General features: G+C 39.5%; 1 long non-coding RNA gene across 1 annotated transcript; it reads left to right on the top strand.

Annotated features, from left to right (window-relative positions):
- The first annotated feature begins 2363 nt into the window (after positions 1–2363).
- On the top strand, positions 2364–6892 carry LOC121566485. Its single transcript, XR_006000908.2, has 4 exons — positions 2364–3621; positions 4596–4758; positions 4850–5042; positions 6856–6892. It is a non-coding gene; the product is annotated as an uncharacterized LOC121566485 (long non-coding RNA).
- The last annotated feature ends 1154 nt before the right edge of the window (positions 6893–8046 follow it).

The raw sequence follows: 8046 nt of genomic DNA, 5'->3' as shown, positions 1-8046 counted from the left end.
GATGAGGGCGGAAACGCTCTCGTATCCTGAGGGCGCCGGGTGTATGGTGGCAATGTAGAGCTCCACTTGTAGGAGGAAACCCTGACACCCGGCAGCGGTGCCGTCGTACGCCCTCGGGAGCGAGAGCCGAATCCCAATGGGTTCCGGTCGATGGACGGGCTGGTAATCCGGTGGTGAAGGTGATGGTGCGATAGGTGGGGCTATGGGAACCCCGCTGGTCTCCCATCGACGAAGGGTGTCCATGACGCCCTCCAAGGCGTGGCCGATACGGTTGATCCGGTGCTCGTGTCCAAGGAGACGCTCCTCCATGGGGTCGACGGGTGCTCCTGCTGATTCCATCTAATGGTGTGTGATTCTGTCACGGTGCTGTGAGTGGGTGTGGTGTGGAATCAGGCGCAGGCAGCAGAGGGTAAATCCAACAAGACTTTACTGAGCACGAAAAGTAATCCAAAACAGCCCGGAGGCAAAAGACGCACACAGGCGTATAAACAAGCGCACACACAGGTGCGTAAATTCTCCTCACACAACAAGGAGGAAGCTCATGAAAATAAGCGTACCGAAACGGGTAGCGCAACCACGACACGAACAATCACACACAACACAAACCTAACAACACGGAAACTAAATAGGGTGCTAATTGAGACCTAACACAAAACAGGTGTGACTAACAGACAAAACCAAACAAACAAGAAACATTGAGCGGTGGCAGCTAGAACTCCGGAGACGACGACCGGCGAAACCTGCCCGAACAAGGAGGAGGAGCCGCCTCGGCCGAAACCGTGACAGATATATCTTAATATGTTGAAAAAATATACTGCCACTATTTTCACCACCAAAGAATAGCAGTGTGGTTTTAATATGATTTGACTCTTTGCAGGCTGTCACGCTGTCTAGTCAGAGAGGAAGGCTGTGCTTCTCTGGTCTCAGCTCTGAAGTCAAACCCCTCACACCTGAGAGAGCTGGACCTGAGTAACAATGACCTGAAGGATTCAGGAGTGAAGCTGCTCTCTGCTGGATTGGGGAATCCCCACTGTAAACTGGAGACTCTGAGGTCAGTATTCCTGTAGTTGGTCAACAAGTGATAACTGTTCACCAGATCCACATGTGTTTACCAGGCACACATAGTCCATACCATATGTGTTTGGTCAGTGAAGCTTACAGTTTTAAATTTGCTGCTATACTCCATCATTTTGGATTTGAGATATAATGTTTCATATTAGGCAACAATATAGAATGAATGTCAACTTTTATTTGATGTTAATGGTGAGAGGTTAGTATGTTTTGTTGTAGCCTCTGTAACTTTCTCATTTATTATTATTCATGATTCATTCATGATTTTTCTTAATCATGTCATCATCAGGATTAATTTAGTAGTGTTTAGAAACATGTTATCTACTCACTTAGACAGAAAATTACTCCAGTCATCATCCACCATTCAGTTACTATTGGGCAAAACATAACCCAAAACATAACCAAAACAAACTGCAAATGCAACCAATGAGTTTGGGACCAAATACTCAACCTTTGACTACTTTAATACATTATAAGTGAATTGGTCAGAATACTTATGACTTCTTCAAATAGGGGGACTAGATACATAAAGTGCTTTTATTTCTAAACGGTGAAACAGATATGTATGAAAATACCGTCAAATAAAAGGTGACATTATATACTGTCACCTCATATGAAATATTTGATCTCAAATCCAAAATGCTGGAATATAGAGCTACATTTAAAATGTTCGCTTCACTGTCAAACTAGATATGGTGTGGACTGTATACTCAATACAATCTAAATCTGATACCTCACTGTCTGTCTTTTGACTGATACTGCTTTTTAAACTGCTCTGGTCAGTCTACTCAAATATGTGTGCTTTATATTTTTCTCTCTACAATCAATACTTTGATAATTTGTCATTTCTAATAATGATACATTAATTTATGAATATATATGGCAGGTTTCAGGACACTGATATATCTGAAAATGTTGAAAAATATACTGCCACTATTTTCACCACCAAAGAATAGCAGTGTGGTTTTAATATGATTTGACTCTTTGCAGGCTGTCAGGCTGTCTAGTCACAGAGGAAGGCTGTGCTTCTCTGGTCTCAGCTCTGAGGTCAAACCCCTCACACCTGAGAGAGCTGGACCTGAGCTACAATCACCCAGGAGACTCAGGAGTCAGACTGCTCTCTGCTGGACTGGAGGATCCACACTGCAGACTGGAGAAACTCAAGTATGTAGAGGGTTTATGTCAATGTTCATATCAGACATGTTGGAGTTATCAGGCTAGTTAAGACAAACATTCTGACCACCACTTGGACTAAGTGATATAAAGACTGTGTGTGTGTGTGTGTGTGTGTGTGTGTGTGTGTGTGTGTGTGTGTGTGTGTGTGTGTGTGTGTGTGTGTGTGTACTCGTTTTGGTGACATATGAAGACAATTTTATGACAACTCACCTTCAATGTCAGGACGCTCGGAAATATGAGGACATTTTTGGAGTCCTCATTTTTCCGAGCTCACTACAGTGTTCTAGACGACCATAGAATGCCCCTAAACCAAAAATCTGAAAAGTCTTTAAATGTCACAATCTCATGATTTGAAGTGTGTGTGTGTGTTTACGCTTTTTGCTCACCTGTGAATACGCCACCTAGTGGTCAGTTTTGGAACATTAACACACTTTAAACACACTTTAGTCACGTGACACACTTTAGTCACGTGACACACTTTAGTTACGTGACATATCCTGATTTTGTTTGAGCACACTTTCCAACTATTCAAGATAGATTTACTTGAATACACATAATACATGTCATCATAGTCAACTATAACTAAGCTTTGGATAAAAGAGTCTGCTAAATGGCATATTATTTATTTATTATCATAAAATCCTCCTAAATCCCTCAAATAAAAACGTAATTTAGCATCAATTAGCCAGATAAGCTAATGTTAGCAAATTAGCTGAAATGAATGAAAAGGACTTTTGCCACATGGAAAATTCAGAACTGGAAGAAGTGCAAGAGAAATGAAGGTAATACATTTATTTTTCTTCATTTACAACTAAAGAGATAGTTATTATCTAAGCTGTTCTTACATTTAAGTGTTCTTGACCACAAATGTTACTTAGCACTATCATGTTTTTCCATTTAAAGCCAAAGTGATGATATTGGTTGTTCAGTTCAGATAATGTTATTTGTAGAGTTTACAGTACTATACTTTTATAACAGTATTTATCTTTGAAGGTGTTAAGATTGCTTACTGTGCTTACTGTGAAAAGATTGCTATTGTGATTGCAGTTGCATAAGGTTTGCACTGATCGGTTAGCCTAATAAGCTAACCGGATACTGCATTAGTAAGAACATGAGCACGATATGACTAAAGGCAGACTAATACCATTTGATATATCCTTATTCGATTCAAATCAAGTATTAGTCTTTTCTGTATTTGTCTCGCTGACTTTTTGTCATCCAATGTAGATGTTTTCTAGTTGAGGAGCACATGGGCAATTGAAGAGCATATCAAAACGAAGAGCCAGACTTAGTCCTGAGGCTGAGGCTATTCATTTTATTATTTCTGGAAGTGACAAGCCTTGTATAAAGTCAAATGGATCAATGACTATAAAGGTATGTTATACACACACGCTACACTTATTGGGTCATACCATATTGGGATGTCATTTGAAACACATTCAAGTCTTACACAAGTGAAAAAAATCACTGCGTACCGCTGCATTAGACACATACGGCTTTAACATCCAATTTCAGAAGTTATGTTGTGATTCTTTTGCAAGCAGTTGGGGGATGGGGAAAAATATTCAAGATTTATGAACTACACCTCCCAACTTCTATTAGAATGTGTGATATTGGTGGTAATTTCCCTGGCCAGTCGGCAGACCGTTCGCGCTATGTGTGAAAGCCGGTAATGTGATTTAAATTCAAAAAATGTTTTTAACATTTGATCATAACAACCCCAACGATAAACGGAATGTAGAAGCATTTGGGTGATAAAAATGTACAATACATGTGAATGATGCGTATCAGCGCGTAGAACAAATACGGCACCATTCAAGTTAACAAATGCACCGCCGAGTAGGCCTACCGACAGAGTGTTCACAACATGAGTGGGTGTGTGCGTAATCCCTGCCTGTTGTGATTTGGGATTTTTTGTGTACGCTGATGTCCTTAAATACAAAGTCTGCAATAAAGCGGTCTAAAGCGAGGAGTCAAAGGCAGACTCAGCGGTGCAAGTCACTGCAGGTCTAGTGGTGATAACTGCTGGAACCTGACCGGGGATCACATCTCTTTTTGCCCCGCTTTAACGCCATTGTTTCGGCGTTTCCGTTTTTAGCTGTAGATCTGTCATTAAATCCAACATAAAATACGTCTCCTCGTGACTTCATAGTTTTCAGACCAAATTTATTTTGAATGATGTCACCTTTTTGGGTCCTTACCAGTTTGCACCCCTGCAATGGATCTTTCCCTTAAATATTAAATCATACACATTGATAAGCAGGCTAAATGGGTCTGATCAACTGCAATTCATTAACCTAATTTGAACTGTATTACTTGATACTAAGTTCTTAACTTTGTTACATCAGGACGTGGTGTATTTGCCTCAGCACCAATTGAAAAGGGATCCTTTGTCCTCGAGTACCGTGGGGAGTTTATATCGCAATATGAACGGGACAAGAGGCAGGGGAAGTATACGGAAAAGCAAAATGCTTTCTTGTTTGATTTTGAATGGAACAATGGCTCATGGTGGTAAGTAAAACCCTATAAGACATCAGTTAATCTCTATATGTTTATATGTTTTGTGGAGAAAACGTAAATCTGTTTCCCTCTTCAATTTTAGCATAGATGCATCCTGCGAAGATGGTTCACTGGGGAGGCTGGTAAATGATGCCCACAGGTCCCCAAATTGCAAAATGAAAAAGATGATAGTCCAATGTAAACCTCATCTTTGCTTGTTTGCTATTGAAAACATCCAAGCAGAGAGTGAAATAACCTATGATTATGGATAATCTCAGTGGCCATGGCGTGCTCTGGTAAGTAAATCTGCTTTGATATATTATAATGTATAGGATCTGTCAAAGAATTATAAAATATATAAATACATGTCCCTTCTTGCATGTATGTTGTCACCGCTTTATATATATATATACAGTTGAAGTAGGAAGTTTACATACACCTTAGCCAAATACATTTAAACTCAGTTTTTCACAATTCCTGACATTTAATCCAAGTAAAAATTCCCTGTTTTAGGTCAGTTAGGATCACCACTTTATTTTAAGAATGTGAAATGTCAGAATAATAGTAGAGAGAATTATTTATTTCAGCTTTTATTTCTTTCATCACATTCCCAGTGGGTCAGAAGTTTACATACACTCAAATAGTATTTGGTAGCATTGCCTTTAAATTGTTTAACTTGGGTCAAACGTTTCGGGTAGCCTTCCACAAGCTTCCCACAATAAGTTGGGTGAATTTTGGCCGATTCCTCCTGACAGAGCTGGTGTAACTGAGTCAGGTTTGTAGGCCTCCTTGCTCGCACACGCTTTTTCAGTTCTGCCCACACATTTTCTATAGGATTGAGGTCAGGGCTTTTTGATGGCCACTCCAAAACCTTGACTTTGTTGTCCTTAAGCCATTTTGCCACAACTTTGGAAGTATGCTTGGGGTCATTGTCCATTTGGAAGACCCATTTGCGACCAAGCTTTAACTTCCTGACTGATGTCTTGAGATGTTGCTTCAATATATCCACATAATTTTCCTTCCTCATGATGCCATCTATTTTTTTAAGCGCACCAGTCCCTCCTGCAGCAAAACACCCCCACAGCATGATGCTGCCACCCCCGTGCTTCACGGTTGGGATGGTGTTCTTCGGCTTGCACGCCTACCCCCTTTTTCCTCCAAACATATTGATGGTCATTAAGGCCAAACAGTTCTATTTTTGTTTCATCAGACCAGAGGACATTTCTCCAAAAAGTACAATCTTTGTCCCCATATGCAGTTGCAAACCACAGTCTGGCTTTTTTATGGCGGTTTTGAAGCAGTGGCTTCTTCCTTGCTGAGCGGCCTTTCAGGTTATGTCGATATAGGACTTGTTTTACTGTGGATATAGATACTTTTGTACCTGTTTCCTCCAGCATCATCACAAGGTCCTTTGCTGTTGTTCTGGGATTGATTTGCACCTTTCGCACCAAAGTACATGCATCTCTAGGAGACAGAACGCGTCTCCTTCCTGAGCGGTATGACGGCTTCGTGGTCCCATGGTGTTTATACTTGCGTACTATTGTTTGTACAGATGAACGTGGTACCTTCAGGCGTTTGGAAATTGCTCCCAAGGATGAACCAGACTTGTGGAGGTCTACACATTTTTTTCTGAGGTCTTGGCTGATTTCTTTTGATTTTCCCATGATGTCAAGCAAAGAGGCACTGAGTTTGAAGGTAGGCCTTGAAATAGATCCACAGGTACACATCCAATTGACTCAAATGATGTCAATTAACCTATCAGAAGCTTCTAAAGCCATGACATCATTTTCTGGAATTTTCCAACCTGTTTAAAGGCACAGTCAACTTAGTGTATGTAAACTTCTGACCCACTGGAATTGTGATACAGTGAATTATAAGTGAAAAAATCTGTCTGTAAACAATTGTTGGAAAAATTACTTGTATCATGCACAAAGTAGATGTCCTAACCAACTTGCCAAAACTATAGTTTGTTAACAAGAAATTTGTGGAGTGGTTGAAAAACGAGTTTTAATGACTCCAACCTAAGTGTATGTAAACTTCCGACTTCAACTGTATACACTGATTAAATAGAGTATAATACAGAATATTTATTGTTGTGTTTCGTTGCAGACACCAAGTGACAAGATCCCAGCTCAACCTTCAGCAGACCCAGAAGTGAGACAGAGATCCACTTCATCCTTCCAACAGGTTATTACATATTTATTGTAGATCTTTTCTATTTAAATTAAATTGTTGTCTCAGTTCATTCCAAAATATGAATTAAATGGCTTTTTACTGTATTACAACCAACCTTTTGTGTAAAATGTTCACAATATCAAAATTCCCATAACTTCTTTCGATATCATAGCATAAACAAAATTAGCCCGACCATTTGACAGAACTAACCGCCCCTCAAAACATAAAATTAATCTTTATTCTCTCTAATGCCTATGTTTTTGTATTTTTGGGGCAATGTTTTTGCCCATTTAACATATTTCTTATCAATTTGCGTGATTTAATTTATATGGCAGTTGATCCATTTACATTGCTTTTAAGGTGGTGAGCTTTCTTTGACAACAAAAGGATAACTCAAAGTCAGGAACCTTGATTCCAGATGTGTTCAGTCGTCAAGTCCTCATTTGGTAATTAGGCTGTTCAAGACGTAAATGTGTTTCAGATGACGTCCCGATATGGTATGACCCAACCAGAGTAGAGTGTGTGTGTTACACGGTCCTCATATTGTTGGTTAGCAGATATTGTACAGTTTTAACCATTTCTATAGAGTCTTGCATAAAAAGCCCAGATCCACATATGAATTCTCTATCCTAACATCTGTGGTCAATGCAGCCCTTGACCTCAGCAATGAGTCTCACCCCAAAGGCAATTATGATAGACAGGTGGTAGGAATATATTATGACTGAACTGAGTATGATCATTAGTTTACTAAATAGATATGATCTATATTATAAAACACAATATTTCTGACATGTTATTGTTGTGTTTCGTTGCAGACACCAAGTGACAAGATCCCAGCTCAACCTTCAGCAGACCCAGAAGTGAGACAGAGATCCACTTCATCCTTCCAACAGGTTATTACACATTTATTGTAGATCTTTTCTATTTAAATTAAAATTGTTGTCTCAGTTCATTCCAAAATATGAATTAAATGGCTTTTTACTGTATTACAACCAACCTTTTGTGTAAAATGTTCACAAAATCAACATTCCCATAACTTGTTTCGATATCATAGCATAAACAAAATTAGCCCGACCATTTGACAGAACTAACCGCCCCTCAAAACATTAAATTAATCTTTATTAT

The sequence above is a fragment of the Coregonus clupeaformis genome, unplaced genomic scaffold (assembly GCF_020615455.1).
Source record: "Coregonus clupeaformis isolate EN_2021a unplaced genomic scaffold, ASM2061545v1 scaf0814, whole genome shotgun sequence".
In the NCBI taxonomy this organism is placed as follows: Eukaryota; Metazoa; Chordata; class Actinopteri; order Salmoniformes; family Salmonidae; genus Coregonus; species Coregonus clupeaformis.
The sequence above is the reverse complement of the archived record's forward strand: the minus strand, read 5'-3'. Positions and strand labels throughout refer to the sequence as shown.